This window comes from Macaca mulatta, chromosome 3 (genome assembly GCF_049350105.2).
Source record: "Macaca mulatta isolate MMU2019108-1 chromosome 3, T2T-MMU8v2.0, whole genome shotgun sequence".
Classification (NCBI taxonomy): domain Eukaryota; kingdom Metazoa; phylum Chordata; class Mammalia; order Primates; family Cercopithecidae; genus Macaca; species Macaca mulatta.
The window spans coordinates 74,134,755-74,159,418 of NC_133408.1; the positions used below are offsets into that span (position 1 = coordinate 74,134,755).

Below are 24,664 nucleotides of genomic sequence, written 5' to 3' on the forward strand. Positions count from 1 at the left end.
GCCCAGGCTGGAGTGCAGTGGTGTGATATCGGTTCACTGCAAACTCTGCCTCCCAGATTCAAGTGATTCTCCTGCCTTAGCCTCCTGTGTAGCTGGGATTACAGGCACCTGCCACCACACCCTGCTAATTTTGTATTTTTAGTAGAGATAGGGTTTCACCATGTTGGCCAGGCTGGTCTTGAACTCCTGACCTCAGGTGGTCTACCCCTCTGCCTCCTAAAGTGCTGGGATTACAGGTGTGAGCCACTGTGCCCGATGTAGTTTTAATGCCAGTTTTTGCATTGCATGCTCCATTACTGCAGCCTGTCCCCAGATGAGTACCTGCTTGCCTAGAGCATGATTACAGGCGCTGCACTGCAAGGGAGACAGTAGTGAGGATGAGCCACTCTGATCATTTATTTTGGCCACATGGAGGTGAGAGGAAGGAAACATTGCAAGAGGGAACAAGATATCGCTAATACAAAAATGCTTCTTTTTACTTGTCAGCTGAGATTCCACACATAGTGAGGTTTCGTTTTCATCACACAAATGTTTGAGGAAGAAAAATTCCTGACAAGTCATATTAAGACTGTAAAATATTTTATTAAATATTAGTATTTCATTAAAGAAAGAAATGGTAATGTCAAACATTATATGAGAAAGAAAAAAATAGCTCAATGCAAATGAAAATTTGATCAAATGCATACAAATTAGAAACATTTTAAAATATGTTAATTAAAATTACAGGCTTTATTCCCATTTCATGATTTACTATCCTGGAATGCTGTTCACATGTAATGAAGGAGGTACTATTAAACAAAAGTATTGAAAAATAAAATCCCGTTTACTTATAGGCAGTGGTCAGAACGAATCGCTTTGCTCTGGATTCCCGACTGCAGTACTTGGCAGCTGTTATTAAGAGCCTCACATCCTTTCCTCACGTCTTCCCACAACTCAGTTCTTTTTCTCATTGTTCTCTGCATTCCAACCCATACACTTCATCATTCTTACATCTGAGGCATCGGCACAGAACAGGGCATTCTAGGTGCAGGTCAGCAGAAGTGTCCTGAAATGGAGCGTAATGTTCCTGCTTCATGACATTATGTCCATATTGTAGCTCAAAACTGTATTAGTTTCCTTTTGGCTCAAGTCTTCAGACAAACAAATATGTACATTATTTGGCCTCCAATAAAATCACGACTTTTAGAACTTTGCCAGTATATCTTAACATATTAAAATTTACATACTCTCAAATAATGACATGAATTATTTATTGTTCCAGGCATTTGAAATCATATAGGTTAGCAAGGAAAATATTTTGTATATTAAGTATATGACATATTATTATATACTAAATCAAGAGTATTATTGTTGCTGTTGGAAAAATGCTATATATGATGGGTGTATTAAACAGGGTAAATGCACATAAATTTTTCCTTTTCCTTCCACAGTATAGACCTCCCTTTGAAGACTGGCAACCTGGCAAGGGAGATTATTTTCCAAACTCTTGAAAACATGTGAGGACTCATAATCTGTTACATCAATAGAACTTGAAGAGAATTGAAGAATATCACTTCTGTGCCAGGGAGCCTAACGGAAAAGGTTAAGCTCTTCCGTTAGGCTCCACCCTCTTTCCTCATCCAACAGCTGTATGGAAGGATACCAAGGCTTTAGGAGAAGGTAAAATCCCATGATGGGAGAGGCCTGAGCACCTCACAGTGTGTGGAAACCAAGTCCTCACCAGGAACACATGCAGTAGGCCTATGTGTGCAAGGCATTCATCTCCATTGTTGGAGCTGACCTTTTGGGTTATTTTGTAACAGCAGTTAAAATTACCTTGTTAACACAACAGAACACTGTCAAAGGAATGCTCTATGGTGCCAACCCACTATTGCCTCGAAACAGAGATTACTTCACATATTGGTCAAAAGTCTCCAGAGAAACAGCAGCAATAGGATAGATGTGATTTTCATAGATAGATAGATAGACAGACAAATAAATGGACAGACAACTAGGCACAGACAGACAGACAGAGATATCAATAGATAGACAACTAGACACACCAATAGATAGACAGAGATAGATAGATAGTTAGACAACTAGATACAGACAGACAGATAGAGATGGTGGATGGATAGATAAATAGATATATATATAGATCTAGATAGAGATAGATAGAGATAGATATAGATAGATATAGAGAGATAGATGGACAGATAGACAAATAGACACAGATAGATAAATAGATTGATAGATATAGATGGACAGACAGACAAATAAACATAGAGAAAAACAGATAGATAGATAGATAGAGATAGACAGATAGACAAATAGACATAAAAAGACATAGATAGATAGATAGATAGACAAATAGACATAGAAAGATAGATAGATAGATAGATATTTTAAGGATTGGATTGGCTTATGTAGCTATGGGGCTGGCAAGTCCCACATCTGTAAGGTAACCTGACATCTGGAAACTCAGCAGGATTTCTGTGGTAAGATCTGGAGGCAGAAATCCTTCTTCTTCGAAAGCCTCAGTTTTTGCTCTTAAGGTCTTTGATGGGTTGAATGAAGCTCATCTGCATTATCAAGGATGATTTTTATTTTACTTAAAGTCAATTGATTGTAACATTTATAAAATACCTTCAGAGCAGCATTTAGATTAGTGTTTGACCGAAGAACTTGACACCATAACCTGGACAAGTTGACACATGAAATTAACCATCTCACCCCCTCCGCCACCAGCTCACACAGAGGGCCAACTCCATCCTTACCTTTGATCATGTAGGAATGGGCGCCTGACCCTGGGAAAATCCAGCTAGGGCCGGTGATGTACATCTTGTGACCTAAAAGGAAAAATATACGTTTTACCCAAAGTATTTTTTGCAGTAATTTTCAACTGGGAAATACGAAAGCTGGGTAAACAAACAGGAAGGCAAAAGGCAGAAGCCTGTGTAACTTTAAGACAGGACCAAGACAATCAAACTTATGTACCAATCGGCATTATGAGGAAGCAGCAAATACAAGGTGTTCAACTACTGGAAAGAGCCTGGCTTCAGAGAGCATCAGAGATGATGTAAGGTAAAAATGGAGATACCAGAAAGAAGGATGATGATGCTGTGTCAATGCTAATTGCAGCTTCCATGAAATCTATCATAACTGAAGCTTCATTTTCAAATAACCTGTATATCCTGAAAGCAACTGCTAGTGCCCAACTAGTGATGGCTTGGGTATCTGCTTTTCTTTTAAACAAAAAGCGCTAACTAAGAGAAGCCAATAGGAAAGCTTGGCTAGATTAAGTGTTGTTTAATCTCATGTTTGAGAAACAAATGGGTGCAGTAAACAGAGGCAAAAGTTCAAACACATTGTGCATTTTTCTCCCATTCCAGTCTGTGCTCCACTTCGCAAGGAAAAAGGGAGAGAAGGTCCAAAAAAGAATTCTAAGGATGGTAAAATTTATGCTGTCAGCAATAGGAAGCCACAATACTCTGCTGACACTGATTAATCTTGAGTGAGTACAGTGTAGAGGTCATTCAGTTTTCACTTAAAAAAAATTATTTATTTATTTGTTTATTTTATTTATTTATTTATTTGTTTATTTATTTATTTATTTAGAGAAGACTTTTGCTCTTGTCACCCAGGCTGGATTGCAATGGCAAAACCTTGGCTCACTGCAACCTCTACCTCCTGGGTTCAAGCGATTCTCCTGCCTCAGCCTCCTGAGTAGCTGGGATTACAGGCACCCCCACCATGCCCAGCTAATTTTTTGTATTTTTAATAGTAATGGGTTTTCACCACATTGTCTAGGCTGGTCTCAAACTCCTAACCTCAAGTGATTCACCCACCTCGGCCTCCCAAAGTGCTGGTATTACAGGCGTGACCCACTGTGCCTGGCTCAGTTTTCACTTTTAAAAAAAATTGTCATTGGATTTTCTGTGAAGTAAGCATGTATTTTTTAAGTAAATACAATCAAAACAAAAATTAGGTACTTATCTTTGTAAAATATGATACAAAGGTAAAAAGCAAAAAAGTCGAATGGTAAACATGTAAGCAATGCCTTTAGAATTAATGAATGTAGATTCAAAGCAACCAAAATGTCAGACTGGATTTGCTTAAGATCCTTCTGGAATGTGTGGCTAGATTGTGGGGGTGTAGAGATGCACACAAGCCAAAGCATGAGTTAGAGTTGGCACCACAGTCTAGGCTGACGCAAGGCCATGGAGAGCCAGTCTGCGTTTAGGGCTGGTGTGGACGATGACAGATACAAAGCATGTCAGGTAGGCTTCGTGATGCTTTCCGTCAGCTACAGTGTGGGAGGAATGACGAAGGAAAGCTAAACATGGCTTCCAAGTGCCTGACTTCAGCAATTAAGCCGATATTAATTATTTCTCTCAGAACATAAATGCAAATATGTTATGGATAGCCTGCTTTAAAAGAAAAGGCAATAGGGTTGTTTTGAATTGAACAAACACATATAAATTCTCAAGTAATTAGGAATAAGAACTGGAATTACAAACGTTTTCAAAACGTTTTAAAAGATTAAGAGAGTTGCCCTCAACGGTGCTCTAAAATTTTGTTTACGAGAGAGCATATTTGGGGGTTTATGGCTGTAACATGAAGAGGGAAGAGAGAATACCACAAGCTGCTCCTTGCTTACTCTTTATTCTTTTCGACAATTCCAGGGAATTACTGGATATTGAGTTGCTTGGATACTACCATGTGAAACGCAGACCTGCCATGACCCCCATTTAAGTAGTGGAAGTTGGAGAACTGCACCTCTGGAGTTGGCTGAACTTCAAATCAAACTGCCTGAAACCAGAACTCTAGTGCTGACTAGTTACGTATGTTCTGCTTGCTAGTGTCTTGATTGGAACACACTCCATTTTAAGTCATCTACATTTAACATAAATATTTAATCAAAGTTGTCAAGTGTGCTTTGAAGTATCAGGCAACAGTCATTTTTCAACTCAGGTGTCTAGACTAATCAAACTTTAAGAAAGAGTGCAACATTTGTAATGACACTATCATTTTATTGAATCATTCTAGTTAAATTTGATTTCAGTGCAAAAATCACAACATTTGCTTTTCTCTGATAGAAATGCAGCTCAGAACTACAATTTTCATTTTGATTGAAGGGTATACAGCTTGTGGTGTTTTGGGCTCCACATGAAATTCAAAACTATGTGACTCTCATTCAGACCCACATTCCATGACCCTTCCTCTAAATTGAGAAAGGAAAGGGGAAACTTTTTTGACATCAATTCTCTACCTCCCCACTTCTGTCAGGCTAAATTTCTGCTTTGCTGAAAGAGGTAAATCTTTTGCTAAAGCTGTTGAACTGCACAGATAATATCTCCAAAATATTATTCTCAAAATATCAAGAGAATGATGTTATTGGAGGTTATATTATCCTTCACTGACTCCCAGAGTTGAGGTGAAGATTAAGTTAGATGGTATACATGGATGCTATTGATGGAATCACTATTAGAAAAAAAGAAACTATAAAAATGTTCAACTTCCATTACAACGTTATTGAAAAGAGCATACGTTTGTTTGTTCCAGTAACTTTTCTAAAATTCTTTAAAGAACATATTTGATTATATTGAGATATAGACTTTTTGTTATTGCCTGACTCATGAAAGAGGTACCTTTGGACATTTTAAAAGTATACGAGTTTACAGTACTAACAGATTGTTAAAACTGAGTTGCTTTGGTTTGGAGCAGAATTATTATTAAATAGTGGTAAAAATGAAAATCAAAAGAATGTTTTCAAAGCCAAGTAGAGAACGTTTGGTGTAATTTTCCAGCAATAAGTCCCAGGAGAAAGCCTTGCCCAAGATTTAGCCAATGGGGCAATTGCTCACTCAAGGCCTTGGTTTTTTTCTAGCCCAAGTGTATTTCTGTGACCAGCGCACGGGGTAGTGTGACAGGAGGCAGCCAGCCAGATAAAGCTATGGTGGTAAAGTAATGACATCAGGTTCAGAGAAGGAAAACTGCATATACTCATATGGAACAACCAGTAAATAGATCAGATCCCAAACAGCATTCTTCACAAGCCACAGGCAGAGATCGTGCTTAGCATTGGGCCGCATGTTCTACCCTGCCAGGTACAGGCATTCCTGCTCAGTCAATTGAGGTTGGATGTTTTCCATCAGAGAGGAGTCTGGCTCTCAGGTCCGCAGGAAGTCGTATGAAATCAACTACAGAAAACAGAAAGTAAGCTGGTGGCGTCTGTGAGTTCTAATGTGCAAAACTCTAAAATCCAAATGTCTGAAAGTCCAGAATTGTCTGTGTAAGTTTGAGGCAAAGCTGAAGAGGAGATCGAGTGACTAAGAGTGGGTAAGCTGGTGTCACTAGGTCAGGAACCGAAGATGACATGGCAGTGAAGATGTGTCCTGCAGGGCTGGGGCTGGACAGACATGGAGAGGAGGAGTCGCAAAGCTGGAAATGCATGCAGCCAGAAGCTTAGGTTTCAAAAGGCAACATATTTTAAGATGTGGTATAATTTTGTTGGCCAGTTTTAAGCTGTTTTCTCTAAATTGTGTAAGCTTCGGCAGATCCCCTAAACCTAGATACAGCCCTGAGTACATGTGTCTGGAGAGGATTGAGTGTTTGCGGGATGAGAATAAAGCAACTCACATCAGACTGTAGCCTCTTAAGGGCAAGGTATCCCACTAGTGCCTGTAAACAGCTGGCTTCTACAGAGACATGATGTGGACATTGACTTTATCTGTAATGTATTCTGTAATTTAAGTTAATATTTACCATTTTTATCAACCTTGGCTTGAGGACTTTAGGCTACAGTGAAATGGCAGATTTAAAATAATGTACAACACTGGGCAATTTAGATGAAACATTTTATTTTCCATATTAAATTTAAAGGACAAGTTGACTGTCCCTTATCCAAAATGCTTAAGACCAGAAGAAGTATTTTAAATTTTGGATTTTTTTTTTTATATTGGAGTATTTGTATTATCCTTCCTGATTGGGCATTCTGAATCCAAAAATCCAAAATTTGAATTGTTCCAATGAGTATTTTTTTTTTTTTTTGAGAGCCTTCTTGTCAGTACTCAGAAAGTTAGAATTTTGTACCATTTCGGACTTGGGGTTTTTGGATTTGGACTATTCAACCTGTACCAATTTGTACCTGCTACTATCCTACAATCTCATGTCTCCTTCTCCCTTGTGTGGCCAGCAGACTGTGAGTAAAAAATCCATGGGGTATTTCTGTGTTCATGCATTTGTGGGATGATTCATCCCTAAAAGACAGCTCAAGGCCTCTTCAAGAATCCTCCAACTTTCTCATTTCCTGAAGTTCTATATATTTTCATTTGCTACTGAAAAAGCAAACTAAATTTCATGATTTGCTGTTCATTGAAGAGTGTATTTTTCTCTGGAACATTGTCATATGAGTGTGTGTGTATGCATGGATGTGCATAGTTTACATGGGTATGCATAGTTTACACTGTACAATTTGTTTGTTGACTTATGTTAGTGTATTTCTGTTTTAATAGTTCCATGGAACAGAGGTCTTAATTATATCAGGCTGATTCATACATTTGACATTTTGTATTTTACACAAACTTAGTGGTAATGGTGATCTATTTTTTCTTAATTTTAGGTCACTGAAAATTAGATTTGATTTTTGTAGTTCAGAGAGTAACTCCTTTATCAAGTTTGATATAAGATGTTTCTTGATATCAAACAAAAATTATTAATATTGACCTTACATGTTTAGAGAATTGGGTTTTGGAATTTAATAAATATTTTCAAAAATCATAGGTAGATTTTACCAAGTATGTATATACACAGCCCTATATGATTTTGTCATTGATGCACTTTCTGAATGGTTTATTCCCATGCATTTTGAGAATGAAAGTTTTAGAGACATTAAAAAAAAAAAAAAAAAAAAAAAAACTAAGCAGCAGAATCCTATTGACTTGTCAGCCAAAGATGAACTCATTTTCTTCAACTCCTAATGCTCACTGACTAAAATCCATTTTTTTTTTTTCAAAAAGTCGAGGACTAAGAAAAGATGTTTTTCAAGAAACACTGCAAGTTACAGATTAGAGAACATTTAATCAATCCGATGATTGGAGATAATCCTATTACAACAACAATCTTATCTTGGTTGTTTCCTAACAGGAATGAAAGAAAATCTGAGTGAAATAAACCCCAAAAATTTAAATGATAAACTTACATTTATTGAAATAGTAACTCAAAAAATAGATCGAACTTGATGAGTATTTTGTGCTAGTTGCTAGGGATACAAAGATGATTAAAATAAACTCATATTAAAATCTGTTAAACCTGTAAAGTAAAATGAATTAAAATCTGTTCTTTGAAGAGTTAGATAAATAAGCAAAATAACAATTAGTGTAGGAAAAGTGATAGTTTTGGGTTAGGGCAGGTGTGTAGGGAAGCACTTCTCAATTTCTTCTCTAAGATTCTCACTTACTCTCCAAATGTCAATGTGCCTTAGGATTTTATCCCTGGCCATTTTTCCTTTACAGACTATTAGCAAGTCTTGTGTGAGATTAGTCTTAATTGGCAGCTGTAAGCTGAGAGTGTCCATATCTCTATCTCCAGCCCAGATTCTCTGCTAAGGGCCAGTCTCACATATTCCACCTTGCATTAGCCATCTGCCAAGTAGACAGCCTAGACCCCTTTCATGTTCATAATGGAGAAACAGAACTCATCATGTCCAATTCTTTCTCTCAAATTTATGTCCTCTCTGGTCTCAATAATTTATTCATTCTACACACACACACACACACACACACACACACACACACGCACACATATATAACTTATGTCGGATCCAGAATAAGTTATTAAGAATAAAAGTTTAATAGAACAAAATATGCATTCATGGAGCTTATATTTTTTTTTTACACAAAACTAAATTATCAGTCACTTTTCTGATAAATAATTTGAATTGTGGAGTGTTCTAATCAAGCCTAATCAAGACAAGTAATAGTCATCCAGGTTACTTAGCAGAGATATTACTAGCTTTGATTGGGAAGTGCAGAAAGAACTATTTAGTAAGTTGTATTCCAGTGATCAATCATCCCCCATCATATTTTATTATAATTGCAACCCTTATCATATCTGTGATTATTTGGATAATTTATTTGTTTACTCCAATGGTTCTCAAAGTGTATCCCATGTATTCACAACACTTTCAACAAGTTTACAAAAATTGAAAACAATTTTTAATTATACTAAGCCATCGCACTCTGCGATGGCTCAGTGCATGTTGTGCAGTGGCAGCAAGCTGTACTAGCAGCTCATTGAACTCTTCATTTGCAATACTTGCAGTAAAACAAATAAATAAATACATAAAGCCAGTTTTACTTAAGAATGTCTGTTAGCTGTGAGTGGTGGCTCACGACTGTAATCCCAGCACTTTGGGAGGCCGACGTGGGTGGATCACCTGAGGTCAGGAGTTAGAGACCAGCCTGGCCAACATGGCAAAACCTTGTCTCTGCTAAAAATACAAAAATTATCCAGGCATGGCGGTGAGCACCTGTAATCCCAGCTACTCAGGAGGCTGAGGCAGGAGAATCGCTTGAACCTGGGAGGTGGAGGTTGCGGTAAGACGAGATCATACCACTGCACTCCAGCCTAGATGACAGAATGAGATTCTGTCTCAAAAAAAAAAAAAAAAAGTCTCATGATGAAGCACAAAAAGTTAATTTCACTGTATTTTGAGCTATTAGTACCGGTATTATTAATGTCCTGTGCTATGAAATAGAAGTCTGTGTTAAGCACTTCCACAGCATACCAGAGTATGACGGAATTCTTGAGGAAAAGTGCTCGTGAAATTAAGTTGTGAACTGGACTAGAGACTTTTTCATAAAGAATCATCTTTGCTTAAATAAATGACTGAAGATTCTTTATGTTTTTGAAAATGAATAAAGCGAGCCTATCATAAAACTGATGGTATTTTGTTGCCAATAATAAAATTAAAGCTTTGTATTTGCTACCGTTGACAGTTTCCCAAGATTTAAAGTCTTTTTGATGATATTTGAGATGATACTAACAAATCCGATTATATATATAGTGTAATCAAATGTGTCAACATTTGGAAGATCTTCATAAACCTGTGATTCACTATTTTTCAAATGACTAATACATGATTTTACAGAATCATGAATGGGTAAAAGATCCATTCAAAGTGCAAGATGAAAGGATTTGTATATAAAGGAGTCTGGAAATTTCGCTGATACGACTTCAGATCCCACATTGCAATTCATCTTTATGAAGCTACCCTTCAGTGTAGTATCAAATAATAACTGAAAGGTTATTAAAGGTTATTAAAATATGCCTACCCTTTCCAAGGTAGATTTTCTTTATATACTTCATCCAAAACAACATATAACAATATTTAACGCAGACACAAATATGAGAATCCAGCCATCTTCAATGAAAGTAGATATTACAAAAATTTGCAAAATTGTAAAACAATGACACTCTTTTCATTGTTTTAATTTCTTTAAATGGAGTTATTTTTTCTTTTTTTTTTTGAGGCGGAGTCTCGCTCTGTCGCCCAGGCTGGAGTGCTGTGGCGCGATCTCGGCTCACTGCAAGCTCCGCCTCCCGGGTTCCCGCCATTCTCCTGCCTCAGCCTCCCGAGTAGCTGGGACTACAGGCCCCGCCACCACGCCCGGCTAATTTTTTTTTTGTATTTTTAGTGGAGACGGGGTTTCATTGTGTTAGCCAGGATGGTCTCGATCTCCTGACCTCGTGATCCGCCCGTCTCGGCCTCCCAAAGTGCTGGGATTACAGGCTTGAGCCACCGTGCCCGGCGGAGTTATTTTTTCATAAAAATATTTTCATGTTAATATGTAATGACTTTCTTGTTATTTAAAAATAAATAAATAAATAAAATCTTAAAATTCCACAGTGTTAATTCTGACTACAGTAAATATCAGTGGATATAACTCACATAAACAAAAGTTTTTACAAGATCTCAATTTTTAAGAATATAAAGTGGCCCTCAGTCCTAGGAGTTGGAGCAGTACTCACTGGCCAAATACACTGTCTCTCCCCATTAGAAGGTAAGGATCATGAGAACAGGGACCTTGCCTGACTGCCACCTCTTTTATCTCCGCTTTGTGGAACACGGCTGGCAAATAGCACTGAGAAGAATTTCCTCAGCTGTCCATGCTTGCACATTTGGTTTTAATTCACCACACCCCAGTAAATACTGACCTGCAGGCCAGCAGCTTCTTTCCAGCTATTGGCTGAGTCATTTTTACATGCCATGTCCAGGCCACTCAAATATCTCTTCTTCTTCCCTGGGCTAATCAAGTTCTCACAGAGCACATGAAAGCCAGGAGAGATGAGATGATATTTTAAAGTTCTACAAATATTATTTCTTTATTTAGGAAAAATGTACTTGCGGATGATCAGCCACAAAAATGGAATCCAAACTTGATTGGAATACTTTAAATTACCCTGCAGTTTTTAAGCATAGGGTCCTGGCAGAACTTTTAAGAATTAACTATATCTGCCAATTTCTTTGTCTAATTATATTGAAGATCGTATTTACTTTTCCTATCTTTCTATATTGTGGATTTGTAAGGATTGCCTTTCTGAGAGTTGTCACTTCTTATCAGTTAAAACTTCAGAAATGATGCAGGCTCTCTTAATATATTCCTATGGAAAATTACTCTGCAGTGGTGTTGTAACCACAATTAATTGGTTGCAATTTGATTTGGGATCCACAGGAGGAAAAGGTGAAACATGATTTCCAAGTAGTTATGTTTACCATTATGGTTTAGTGACATGTGTTAGCCATACAAATGCAAAAGCGACATAACCTAGGGACAGGATTCTAGTACTTTATGCATAGAAGCAGCCAAGTGATTCTCATTAATGTTTACAGAAGTTAAACCCACTGTAAACCTTAAGGCAATGATTAGAACATATTGCCTGGTGTTCTTACAAGTAAACACCATCTAAGAGAGAGTAGTTTGGTATATGAATTTCAAAAATGACTGTTATTCATGTGAACACCCACTGGAGATCAAAGTGCATCTAAGCACAAATAAAAGTTTCTTAGTTTTAACTAGTAGTTAGGAGTTTTTAAAAGCTGTAACTCAGTAGAGAATGTCTAAGCAGAATGATGATCACAAAAGTAGTAGCACATATCTGCTGCAGTGACTAAATATATCCAGGACCTAATTTCTTTTTCCTTAAATCTGAAATATTGACAGATTTTCTACTATGTACTTCAGACTCAGAGTAGTACTACACGTAAGTTGCTAAGTGTAGGGTGATTATTTTTTAAATGTCTCTCCTAGAAAGCTAAAAAGAACAGAAAGAAAGCCACAAAAATAACTGTTTATAAACTGTGTACTTAAAAGGAAATTTGATTCTGGCCTTTTGCCTGGCTGAGAATAAGCTGGGAAGTTGTTACTCCATCCTAACAACAAGTGAAAAGCTGAATGAATTGAAAATCAACAGTCCTTCTTAGACTCACAGAAAAGTGAGGTCTCAGGACAAACTACTATGCCTAAAAGTGGAGAAACAGACAAACAGGTAATGAGAATCACAGCATAGTGAAGCAGAAATCTCTGCAGGAAACAGTACCAGACACTTCATGTTATACTTTCAACAAAAAATTACAAGGCATACTAAAAGGCAAAACATACAGCTTGAAAAGACAGAACAAGCATCAGAACCAGACTCAGATATGGCAGGGATGTGGGAATTATAAGGCTAGGAATATGAAAGAATAATGTTAAAGGCTTTTTTGGTAAAAGCAGGCAACATCCAAGAACAGATGGGCAATGTAAGCAGAGAGTTGGACATTCTAAGAAAGAATTAAATACATTCTAGAATCAAAAACATTGTCACAGAAAAATTTTAAATGCTTTTAATGGACTGGACATGCCTGCGGAAAGAATTTCCATACTTGAAGATATGTCAATAAGAACTTCCAAAATTTAAAAGTAAAGCAAAAATTAAAATAGAATATTAAAGTATCTGAGACAATTACAAAAGGCATAACATACAAACACAGGGAATGCAAGAAGAAAAAGAAAGAGAAAAAGGAACAGAAGAAATATTTGAAATAATAATGACTAAGAACTTCACCAATTAATGTGACACCAAACCACAATTTCAGGAAGTGAAGAGAACACCAAGTAGGATAAATGCCAAAAAGAAAAAAAAGGACAAGAGGAGAGAAGGAGAAAGCCCTACACTTATATTCAGGCATATAATATTCAAACTGCGGAAAATTCAAAATAAAGAAAAAATATTGACTGAAGCCAGAGGGAAAAATATCTTATTTATAGATGAGTAACTATAAGAATTACATCAGATGTCTCAGAAACCAGGCAAGCAAGAAGAGAAGAGAGTGAAAAATTCAAAGTATTGAGGAAAAACCACCAGTCTGTAATTCTGTACCGTGCAAAATTACCCTTCAAAAATGAAAGAGAAACAAAAACTTTCTCAGATAAACAAAAACTGAGGGAATGTATTGTCAGTAGACCTGCCTTGAAAAAAGTGGTTTTTAAAAAAGTTCTTTAGAGATAAAAAAAATTATACGGATCAGAAACTTGGAGCTACATAAAGAAAGGGAAGCTTTAGGGAAGAAATCAGTGAAGATAAAATAAAATCTTCTATTGCCTTATTCTCAATTGAGCTAACAGACAACAGATTGTTCAAAATAATAATAACTGATACATTCTATGATTATAGCTTATGTGTAAGTGAAATGAATGAGGGTAATGATACATGGCATGGGAAGGAGGAATTAGGAATATAATACTCTAGTACACATATAAAACATGTAAAATAGAATGTCTCTATAATAGTCCTTTAACATAAGAACATGTGCCAGGTGTTGTAAGAGAGTTAAACAGTGAGAAGTAATTTAAATTGGGTGGCTAGGGAGGGCCTCTCCAGGGAAGGGTATTTAGGATGAGACTGGAAGGATGCATCAGTTAGCCAGATGGAGAGCTATGAAGAGTGTTGTGAGCAGAAGCGAGAGAATGTATCAAGTACCATGCATTTTGCCTCATGAGAGACACCAAAATAGAAAGAAGCTGTGAGATATAGAAGAGGAGCCCAGGGCAAGCTGGAGAAGGAGGTCGATTCAGTTCCCGCAAGGACTTTTAGGTAATGGGATGCTGGTGTGTTGAATTTTATGAGATGTGTTGACCATGGGTATGACATGATCTTAGTTATGTTATAAGATAATTATGTTTGCTATGTGGAGGATTGATTAATTGTGACAAAGCAAGATTGAAAGTACAAAGAACAATTAAGAAGCTACTGTGTAATTTCTGTGAAAGGTAGTAGCTATTTGCTCTAGGTACTTACAAGTGGTATGGAAAAAAGTGAATAGATTTACAAACACATACACCTGACATAAAAACAGAATTGTTATTTCTTGGCTTGTAAATTTCTAGCCATATTAGTTTTACTATAACATCGGCATAGAAGAATCAGGTGACGAAGGTTAAATTTGAAGACTCTAGAGCATGCTCAGGCCCTATCACAAAGTAATGGTAAATAATACTTCGTTCTCGAACAAAATAAGTGGAACTTTCAGTTTGGTTGTAATTTCAGTAGCATAGGTTCTAAGTAAAATCTGTCTTTCTAGATAATCTCTGAAATCATCTTTTTCTTTCTCTGAGAATCTGCCTTTTAAAACTCTATTTCAAGGTTCTCTCTCATTTTCTTCTATTGGTGACATGGCCTCGTTTTCTGTCAAGGAACCAACTGTTCTAAATTTCTTGAATCCCTGCCAATATCTTTGAATCTTCCAGATTTAACCATTTACCTTTATCTTCATATGTTGCTGTTCCTACATACCTTCAATGAATTTTAAATGATGTAGTATTTTGCTTAAGTCCATGCTGCAATAAATACCCCGGTACATGCCCCCTGATGCACTTGTGCAAAACATCCCTAGGATATCTCATTGAGCAATTCTCAGCTGGCTCCAGGAATTCAGAAAATATTATCCTGCTGTCTCTGGCTTCCATTAGTATATGGGGAAGCCCATTGTTGGTCTAATCACCATTCTTTTACAGGAAATCTCTGTTCTCTTGGCTGTTTTAAATTATTTTCTTTGCTTTGCTTGTTTTGTAGTTTTATTCTGTACTTTCATGTACCTGGTGTGATGTTTGCTAGCTTTCCTGAATTTAAAGATTCATTTTGCTCATTAGTTTTAAACAATTCTCACATGTTACCTCTTAGACTATCATCCTGCTCCATCCCTACCTTTTTTCTCTCCTCCTAAAACTCGGATCAGTAGTATGTTTGACCTTTTCGTTTTCTCTCCTATACCTTTCCATCTCTCTTTTATATGCTTATTTCCTTATCTTTGGGTTGCGTTCTACATAATTTCTTCAACACTAACTTCCAATTCAGTAATTGTCTCAGATGCTGTTTATTATATTGCTAGACATTCTGCTATGCTCAATTCCTAGTCTGCCTTTTCATTTTTAGTCAAAACCTTTGTTTATTTAAAAATCATATTAAGGAAACTTACTGTATAATCTATAACTGATCACTCAGAGACCTTCTGTGATGCTCAACCATAAAGAAAAACCTATAGACATACTGAAAATAGAATATCCTTACAGTTGCCTCAGCGGAAAGTCTTGTGCATAATTTCTGCCCGCAGAATTAAATTCTGACCCTTCCACTTACTAGTGAGGTGATTTTGAAAAATTTTGTTGACCATTCTGAGTCTTAGTCTTAATATCTGTGTAAGATAGTATTAGTTTCTATCTCCAAAGAATGTGGTGATGATTAACTTAGCAAACATATATTCAGTTTTCAGAACAGAACATGGAAAACAGAAAATACATTTGCAAAAAGGAAATATGAGGAAAAAGAATCAGCAACTGATTTTTTTAAATGTCATTTAAAAGCTACAGCTTTCTCTAATGATGGCTCATTGGCTCTGTTAGCCTTTAGAAATAACTACATAGCAAATCACTAACAGAGGAACAATTAAGTCAAATTGTGAGTCACTCATTACTGCAGAAAAAATTAAATTGGAATTTTTAGAAAAAGCTATATGACAAAAAAATTACCCTTTATTAAAATGTGAGAATATCTGCAACATTTAGATGGGAAATCAATAGTACATGCTAAATCAAGCCATTGCTATGGCTGCTCACAATCCACGCTGAGGTAGAATGCCCCTATGTGGGTTCTGGGAAAGAGGTTTGTTATTCGGTAGTGATGACAGCCGGGGGCCGCAGAGAAGGGAGAAACATCAAATGAGAAATGCATCCTCCACTTGTGGGCTGGGAAATGTACTTCAACACTGCAACTGTTGTTGTTTGCCCCAATTTAGCTGTGCTGGACATTGGAAGCAGGGGCCAGACACCTCATATCCACAGGGAATATAACTGAGTCTGCTTTGCAAGAAACTCAACTTTAGATTCAAACAGCACAATTATCAAAATAGAAAACAAAGTTAAAATTCTTCCCAAAACAAATACCTTGCCCAGATGGTTTTATAGGTGATTTTTTTTTAAACCAAACATCCAATACACAAATACTTAGAATTTTATGTAAATTCTTCCAGAGAATAGAAACAAAAATACTCAGCAATTTTATGAATGTAAAAGATGCCACTCTTAGATAATTAGTGTGAGGGATTTATTGTGTCTGTGTCCCAGTGGAAATACAAAAGAATGTTTGTGGCAACATTGGTTGCCATGGCCTCAAGGGGAAACAGTTCAAATGTCTAACAACTGATGAATAAATTTTGGCTTATTGACATAATATATCCAGAGGGGAAAATAGTGAATCAGAGCTAGACATCAGCCTGGACAAACTCAGAAATCGAATGTTGGGGAACAGAAAAAGAAAGTCACAGAAGGCCTGGGCATGGTAGTCCCAGCACTTTGGGAGGCTGAGGAGGACAGATTGCTCGAGACCGGACGTTCAAGACTATCGTGGGCAACATAACAAGATCCCTTCTTTATAAAAAAGTATAACAATTAGCCAGGCATGGTGGCACACATCTGTAGTCCTAGGTATTGAGGAGGCTGAGTTGGGGAAGACTGTTTGAGCCCAGGAGGTCAAGGCTGCAGGGAGTCCTGATTGTGCCACTGCACTCCAGCCTGGCCTGGGTGACAGAGCAAGATCCTGACTTGAAAAGAAGACACACAAAATGACTGGTTTATTGTAAAGTCCAACCAGGCAAATCTGAACAACATATTGTTTAGAGAATCATTCATAGGTGGTAAAACCTTTAAAGAAATTCAAGGGAGTATTTTAGAGGAACCTAGGCTAGCAGCTATTTGCCCCACGGTGGGGGTGGGGAGATGATATGATGTAAGGTGTGCAGGGCAGGTTTTAAAAGAATTGGTGACTGTCATGTGCGTCCGTGTGAAGAGACCACCAAACAGACTTTGCGTGAGAAATAAAGCTTTTTAATCACTTGGGTGCAGGCGGGCTGAGTCCGAAAAGAGAGTCAGTGAAGGGAGACAGGGGTGGGGCCGTTTTATAGGATTTGGGTAGGGAAAGGAAAATTACAGTCAAAGGGGGTTGTTCTCTGGTGGGCAGGAGTGGGGGTCACAAGGTGCTCAGTAGGGGAGATTTTTGAGCCAGGATGAGCCAGGAAAAGGAATTTCACAAGGTAATGTCATCACTTAAAGCAAGGACCGGCCATTTTCACTTCTTTTGTGGTGGAATGTCATCAGTTAAGGCAGGGCAGGGCATTTTCACTACTTTTGTGATTCTTCAGTTACTTCAGGCCATCTGGGCCAATACGTGCAAGTCACAAGGAATGCTATGGCCTGGCTTGGGCTCAGAGGGCTCACAGTGACATCATTTCTTAAGATGGATACATTGGTTTTAGTATCATTCTTTAAGCTTAAAATACACTAGATAAAATATTTTGTAATTTTGATATGTTTAATAAATAAAAAATAATAAAAGCTAGAGGACATTTGAAGGAAACAATTTAGACAGTTATTCCATATGTCATTACAATATTATTAAGATGCCCCTTTAGTCATTCCTGTTCTGAAATTCAAAGCATTTTTAATTTCTTCAAAAGGAAAGACAAATAAAAAATATTTTGCTTACACAATTGGCTGAATGATTTGGAATACCTTTGCAGAGTGGTTTTAATTCAAATTCAAATTAAGTGGATTAACTGTGTCCTCTCTCACAGATAAACACTTCCTTTATTTCCTCCATGTTGTACTCTAAGCATTTAAACTATTTGCTTTCAGAAAGCTATTACCTTTCTTGGCTTGATACATAATTTCCAGATATTCCTGGTCATACTCGTAGATTTGAATGGGCCCAGTTGACATCCACATCTCATGTGTCTTCTGAGATACTAACTGAAGCTTGCTTCACTCTCTGACTCTACAGAGAATTCCGGTGGATGTCAGATGAATGAACTGGAAATGCAATCATTTAACAGTGAGCCAAAATAGGCCCTTTCCCTGAAAGTGATTTTTAGAAACAGTGTTTTCTGAAGCAGAACATTCTGGAGTATACGTCCCTCAAAGCATTTGGATCCTTCAGCTTAAATGCATATCTCTCCCCAAAAGCCATTACGTACTTTGAAATTCCGGAGTGCAAAAATTTGTTGCTTATAAATAGCATATTTATCTGTTAAATATCTGCAGCTTATGGGCCTTCATTCCTTTTTTATTCTTATTGCCCTGAAGACAATTTCTAAAATGATTTTAGAGATGTGGAGTAGTAAATGAGGTATTCCTGAGAGACAGCCTGAAGTGAAAGCAGTTTAGTTTGAAATGTCCCAAGTAATCATTTGGTTTTATATATGTGCTTCAAGGTAGGTTAAGGTGGGACAAGAGAATGAGGGTTTGCTCTTGCACCTGTAATTAAAATGGCAGAATCTCAGAGTTTCCTGGAATAGAATCTCATGTCAAGTTACTAAGAAACATATAGTGCACTTTTGGCGTTACAAGCCAACTACTGACAATGTGATGCAGGTTTTGAATGAACAATTTGTTTTGTATTTTGACCTAATATGCTTATAAAATCATAAACTATTTGTATTAAGAATTACAATATTAGTTTCAGAATTTATTCATTTTCACGTGTATTAATTTTTCAGTGATCAGCACTTAGCTCTGTTTCCTGCTTTCCGGCGTGCTAACTGGTTCAAAATAAAATCTAGAGTTAATGAAAACTATGTTCTTAACATAATGGTTTGAAGTATGTAATTTTCTTCCGGTTAAAACAAAATAAGAGAAATCTTATGTGAACAGTCTATGATCTGAAACATTTATTATGGCTTTATCTTAAAATAATTTAATGGGTTACTGTGTCTACTTCAACAGCTGCCTTGAGGCTTTGTTTGTTTGTTCAAATGGCTACCATCAGTCAAAGGAGACAGGCATAGTTAGCTCATTACAGCCTTAGCTGATGTACTAATATAACTTCTAAGTAGGCTTAACATTACAGACTTTCAAAATGCTTAGCTATTAAACAATAATTTTTTCTTAGCTGTATTTAGAAAAAAATGAGGATTTTGATCCTTTCTATATGGAAATGATGACCTTTAGTAGAAGAAAATTCTTTTTATGTATTTACAATTACTAAACTCTACTGCTTACAAAACTTTGATTAGAAAATAATGTTTAAATCCTGTAGGTGGATATCTATATGCATATTTCTGAATTTGAATATGTGTGTATATATGCATAATGACAGAATAAAGTAACTTACATTTAAAATGTAACATTGATATATAATATATAACAAACATATATGAATGTAAATATAGATACATAAACATATATGCAAACATATAAATATAAATATAACATATACATATAAAATATATGTAAATACATATAAAAGATTTTTTACATACAAAGTATCTTAAAAAGAGTTTGCTTCAAGCTAAATATTTTATATGTGTATTTATATTTATATTTCTACCTTTCTCACTTTAATATATTTAAAGTGACAGTTCCTTGCTATTTTTGCATAATGTTTGAGTATTAATTTACTATTAATGTGTTATTTTCTTAGTATCTGTAATAAGAAATATATATCGTTGTCTTTACCCTCAGATCTTTATCCTGAGATAGAGTTCTTAAAATCCTTGCAGTAGGGGTGCTGAAGGAATCATTTGTTCTGTATTTGTTCTTTAACCCTAGTTTCTGACACAGAGCTCCTTTGTAATGTCCTGAGTGACAGGCGCACCTTTTGTTCTAACAGCGTGGCTCTCAGTGGGCTCCTGGATAACCTTAGCATGAGGGCTGGTTTCCCTGGGAACCAATCACCTGTGTAATGAGGGGGTTGGAACTTTCAGCCCCACTTTCTAACCTCTAGAAAGGGGAGAGGAACTGAAGATTGAGTTGATCATCGATGGACAATGATTTAATCAACTATGATTGCATAATGAAGCCTCCATAAAAACCCGAAAGGCTGAGTTCGGGAAGCTTCTGGATTACTGAACACATAGAGATGCCTGGAGTTGGCTCCAATCCAAAAGAGGGCATGGAAGCTCTGCTTCTCCCCACATTGCTTGCCCTGTGCATCTCCTCTCTCTGTCTAGCACTTGAATCCTTTGCAATGTCCTTTATGATAAATGGGAAGATGTAAGTAAGTATTTAGCTGAGTTCTCTGAGTTGCTCTAGCAAATTAATGGAACCCAAGGAAGAGTCCTGGGAACCCAGGTTTATAGCTGGTCAGTCAGAAGCTTGGGACTGTCACCTGAAGTGGGGGCAACCTTCTGGGGCTGAACCCTCACTTGTGGGGTCTGGAGCTTCCTCCAGGTAGAGTCAGAATTGAACTGAATCACAGGACACCCCGCTGGTGTTCCCAGAAGCATTGCCTGTGCTGGTGGGAGAAACCCTCACACACATTTTGGTAACCAGAGGTAAAGTGTTGCATTGAGTGTGATTGTGTAAGAATGTAGGCGGAGAAAAAGTTGTTTTTTTTTTTTCTTCTTCAAATTAATTTACTATGAATGTGTAAATGTGTTGTTTCATTGAAATATTTCATATAAGTTTCTTCTGAACCCCAGAATTAAATTAAATGTCAACTATATAGACCAGCTAGCTCTATGTGAAAGAGTTAAGTGCCATCCAATATTTCTTCTGCCTCTCTGTTGTCTCAGACAACCGATCCTGCCATCCCTCAGGAACCTTTAGACAGGTACTACGAGAGTCACGCCTTGTGAGCATTTCCCTAAGTTTCTGTTGTATGTGTAATTTAAGGCCATCTAAAACATGTGTACTCATTTTAGAGGAATCTGTGGTTAAAAAACTGAGCATGTAGAATCTGTTCTTTTCACTGAGTAATAATTTTAATAATCCAGAAGAACACTGACAGGCAGGGTTTGGAGAACAGCACACTGATGTCCCCGATTTTCAGGACAGCATATTGCTGACACCTAATCAGACACCCATGACAGGTCTGGGCATGTTATCATTACACAGAAATACACTTAAAGTGATTTTTAATTTGGGGTGTATTTCCTAACTGTTGAATTTAAGTAACCTCTCAGTTGAAATGTTCAGCATTATCTGGAATTTTTTTTTTTTTTTTTTTTTTTGAGACAGAATCTTGCTCTGTCTCCCAGGCTGGAGTGCAGTGGCGCGATCTCGGCTCACTGCAAGCTCCGCCTCCCGGGTTCACGCCATTCTCCTGCCTCAACTTCCCGAGTAGCTGGGACTACAGGTGCCTGCCACCACACCTGGCTAATTTTTTTGTATTTTTAGTAGAGACGGGGTTTCACCGTGTTAGCCAGGATGGTCTCGATCTCCTGACCTCGTGATCCGCCCGCCTCGGCTTCCCAAAGTGCTGGGATTACAGGCTTGAGCCACCGTGCCCAGCCATTATCTGGAATATTAAGTGTCGGTGACTCAAGAGTATTTTAGATTGCATTTATTATAAGTGAGTTCTAACTGCCATTCAGTATTGTAATAGAGCTCTCATTTTAATTATTTGTACTTTGCCTTGTACAAATAAATAAGTAAATAAATATGGTTTCTAGTTACACTAAAGCAAATTTTATGTCTAAATAATTTGTATATTGACTTATGATTATATTTATAACTCTTTGTTTAGAGACGTGTAATACAGTAATTTTACCACGTGCATAATAAATATTTGTTTAAAAATAGAAAACAACAAAATGTAGGGGTTTTAAAATAAGAATAAAAAACAAGATAACTTTCGTTTTACCTTAGTTATCTTTCTTCTTTCCTGTATTTTTTGTGAGTTTATTGATGATGAAGTGAATTCTCTGAATCTTCCTTGTAAAATACTTTTTAAAAGTACTATATACTTCTGAAGAGGCTTTACATATTTATTTGATTTTCATCTCATTTATTTATGAAACACATGAAAATAGATATAAAAGAAAAGGCATTATTGTAAAAGCTGTTTTGAATTTGCATGAGTGGATATGCACTCCATTGTTTTAACAAGAAATGTATCATAAACTTTTGTTTGTACATTTGTGGTTGCTTTTTGCCATTAAGGCTAAAGTATAGGATGTGGTGTATTCTGTTGTTCGGCTCTCACATATCCTTTTGTGTAGCATCCTATATGCTAAGAGCAGGTTTTGCAGACTGGAGTACATGACTCAGGCTCCTGGAACCTGGAAGTGGCTATGGCCAGGAGCACGTTGTAAGGTAAAGGCTGGCCTGGTGGACACTGCCTTCCACCGTAACCTCAAATCACTTTATGTGCAGATTTGTTGACTTTCTGAAGTTGAATGAGACAGAATTAAGCGATTCTTATTCTTACTATTTTTCACTGATATCATTGAAGTCAACTCTTAATCTCCAATTGAAAAACATAATGTTTTAGCTTTATTTGCCCTGCCTGGTCAGTTGTCCAAATGGTAATGTTTCAATTCTATGTCTTTTCATCTTGGTTATTTTCCTAATTATGATTGATTTTGTATTTTAAATCTATGTGCAGCTCCCAGAAAATGTTTTAGCAAGTGGGAAATGTGTAAAATATACTAAAAATTCAAAAATAATTTATGACTGTTTTGTAACAATGTAATCATTCAATACATGAGATAACTGCTTCTTTCTTGTTCTTTGTCTCTGCAAAATTATTATTTAAATATACTAATTTCTGCTTATAAAATATAACACACATTTATTTTGGAAAGGTTAGACAATAAAGAAAATATAATAAGCCAATATTTTTATCCAACATCCCTTCACTCAGAGAACCTCTGAAAACATTTTGTGTAGAGCTTTTCAGTTTTTCTTCCTTTAAAGCACACACGGCTCTCACACTACATTGTAGTTTCATGTCTATATTCAGCTTTATTCATACAGCAACATAGCATGAGAACTTGCCCCTGTGTTGATATATATCACAAGAGCTAGTTTTGCACGGAATTTAACTAAGAATTCTCCTCTTACTGGATTATGAAGCTATTTTATAGTTTCAACAACTTTCAATAATATGAAATTAATCATGGTTCATAAATCATCCTGTGCATACTCAATTATACACTTAGGTTGTGTCTTGAGATATTAAATTAATGAATCAAAGTGCGTGAACATTTTTAAGAATTTTTATATATATTAACATGTTGTCTTACATGTGCACACACCTACACATAATAGCATATAATTTCATCAAGAAATTGGTCATTTCATCAACCTCTACTGAACACCAAAAATGACCTCTACTGTATATTAAAAGTGAAAGGGCACAGTCAATTTAGAAATTAGGCCTAATGAGCCCATTAACCAAATGGGCATTAATTTGGTTCTAAACTTGCTAGCAAGCAACAAATGGCACAGGGCAACCTTATGACTATATAATTTGTGATGCCAGAGACAGAAATTCAATAGGAATTCTTAGAAGGCAATCTTTCTAAAGAAGCTAAAAATGATTATACATATTTATTATTGATACAAGCAGTTTTTATTAGGTGGTTTCTTTTTAAAATTATGAATATGGAGTGCTGGAAACAAGTTAAAATGTAATTCCATAAAATTAATTTTCCAGAAGGTCTATGCAGTTTTCTCAAATTGCCCATATTGCTTTTGGTCTCCAAAGACAGATATGTAGAAAAGTAAATTTTAGTATAGAGTTCCAGTGCAGACGGGTTGAGCTTTCTTTCAAAACCCTGTCTTCTAAAAGCATGTCTCAAATGAGCTTCTCTTCAATAATGGGTGATGGTGAGTCAGAGATTATACACTGTATTTTCAGTGGAACCACAGAGTAAATTTATGCATAGGGCTTTTTTTTTTTAAACATAAAAGAAAGGAGTGATGTAAAAAAAAAAAAAAAAAAAAAGCATTTTACAACTCAAGAAGACATGAATTTCATCATCTTTGTTCCCAGAAAGAAAATGCATATACACAAGACAAAGACTAAAGACTTTTTTTTTTTAAACACAGCTGCAGATTCCAATATAGAGCTTGTGAATTAGATAGCTTGAGTGGACACAGCTTTTTGCCAAAATAGCGGTGTCCTGGGAGTATAGCAACCAGAGAACTAGTTGGTCATTTGTTTTTCCTCATGCTCTACTGACCTCAATCTTTCTCTTACAATGCTCGTGTTTAAAGTATTGTAGAATAGGAAAAGAGCTCAAGAACGAAACAGCAGGTGTATACAATTCTCAGACTCACCCATCCTGGGCTTTCTCTATCATTTACATATACACTTTGCAAACAGTTCTAACTTTTAACATCATAGCCGGCCTTCATTCAAAAGA

General features: G+C 36.5%; 1 long non-coding RNA gene across 1 annotated transcript; it reads right to left on the bottom strand.

Annotated features, from left to right (window-relative positions):
• Positions 1-569: 569 nt before the first annotated feature.
• On the bottom strand, positions 570-20,149 carry LOC106997398 (uncharacterized). The gene is made up of 3 exons (XR_001443565.3): positions 20,028-20,149; positions 2,757-2,828; positions 570-1,511 (listed from the first exon to the last, which is right to left on the bottom strand). It is a non-coding gene; the product is annotated as an uncharacterized LOC106997398 (long non-coding RNA).
• Between the last annotated feature and the right edge of the window lie 4,515 nt (positions 20,150-24,664).